We start from the raw sequence: 1,803 nt of genomic DNA, 5'->3' as shown, positions 1-1,803 counted from the left end.
GGTGGGAAGGTGGGAAGAAGGCTCCCTGCTGAGCAGAGAGCCTGATGCGGGGCTCAATCCCAGGACCCTGGGATCAGGACCAGAGCCAAAGGCAGAGGCTTTAACCCACTGAGCCACCCAGGCACCACTTTCAAGGAGAATTTCTAACTGAAAACTTGGAATATACAGATTAATAAGTGGGGATAGATATATACACATTCACCACAAAATTTATAGGCAATTTGTAAAACTCAAAGAGTTCTGAAAATTTGAGCATTGTCTCTCTTGGACAGAGAAACAACACTAAAGGAAGGTATGATAGCTCTCAGGTATATAAAGGTGTATTATACAGTTAAATAGCAATTATTCTATTAGTTGATAAGGACAGAACATGGTATAATGGGTTGAAGCTGTAGTAAGGAGTGCTCTTTGAATAATAGGGGAAAAGGCAATGGAAATTTCCAGAATGGTATCTTACTACACCCACTGAAGATATTTAAGGAACAACTTTATGGATATTTTGGAATCTTTCTGACATAGCAGAAGGGCTAGTATATTTATATCCCATTTGTACTTCTGGACATTTGATTTCAGTTTCTTCATTATTGTTATTGTTTACGAGATCAATTGGCTAAAAACTTTATATTATTACACTATAATTATAGCAAGAGAGTATTGTGAAGACCCTTTATAAAACTACAAGATACTGATACAAAAATATAAACAAATACAGTGTAATATTATTATGATTGTACTGTAACACAAAATCCTGGACTGAGGTAGCACTGTAAAGTAGTCATTTTCTAAGCGTAGCTGTGGATTCCTGGTGGTCCCCAGACTGTTTCAGTGGCTGGTTAAAAAGTTTTCACAATAATATGAAGCTTTGTGCAGTGGCAGTATCATAGCCAATGAGGTTTATCTGAGATGCAATTATTGCTAATTGAAGAAGAATTTGCAATTTTTTGCTATGTTGACATTTGTACTGATAGTGCAAACCAAAAGTGGAGAAAACTGCTGGCACTTGAACATGAATCAAGGAGGTGGCACCAAACTGTACTAGTAGTTGTATTTTCCGTCACCATGCACTTGCAGTTAAAGGAAGTACATGTGTGTGCGCGTGCACACACACACACACACACACACACACACACTGTTTTACTTAGGGATATCCCTAAGTAAAGCTGTGGATATTATTAACTTTATTAAATACTCACCCTTGAAAAAGCAGTGGTTATTATTAACTTTATTAAATACTGATCCCTGAGTTACATGTCTTTTTAATATTCTGTATGATAAAATTGGGAGGGGTTTCTGATAGCACTTTCTTTGCACACTCAGGTTCTTGGTCTGTCTTAAGGAAATCACACTGTGCTGTGAGCTGAACTAGCTTCATTTTTAACTGAACTCCTTCCTTTAAGGAACATATAAAGAATACATATAAGAATACATATAAAACTGACATATTTATAGGAGTTTAAGCAAGTCTCTCTAAGAAAAATGACAAACTATGGTACTGAGAGTTGGGGCAGACATTTTCTCAAAAATAAAGTGAGTCTATCACTTCAGGAAAATACATAGGTTTGTTAATGTATGTATTTGAACTTTTAAATGAAAATTAGTATTTTTAAAAACTTGTGTTTGCCACCATTAATTTGACTACTTTGCAGTTTTTACTGACTTTTCTGATGAGATAAGGAGTGATATTAATGCATGTGATTTTTTTTTGATATTGCATAATGAAAAGGCAGTATTGGGAAGCTCTGCATAACTCAGTGAAACAATATTTTCCAACTGACCAAAGTAATTGGTAAAAGATCCATTTAA

General features: G+C 35.4%; 1 pseudogene; it reads left to right on the top strand.

Moving 5' to 3' along the window:
• The first annotated feature begins 858 nt into the window (after window positions 1-858).
• LOC123389277 lies at window positions 859-1,015 on the top strand (annotated as a pseudogene).
• The last annotated feature ends 788 nt before the right edge of the window (window positions 1,016-1,803 follow it).

The sequence above is a fragment of the Mustela putorius genome, unplaced genomic scaffold, assembly GCF_011764305.1.
Source record: "Mustela putorius furo isolate JIRA1106 unplaced genomic scaffold, ASM1176430v1.1 tig00003969_pilon_pilon_pilon, whole genome shotgun sequence".
NCBI lineage: Eukaryota > Metazoa > Chordata > Mammalia > Carnivora > Mustelidae > Mustela > Mustela putorius.
The sequence above is the reverse complement of the archived record's forward strand: the minus strand, read 5'-3'. Positions and strand labels throughout refer to the sequence as shown.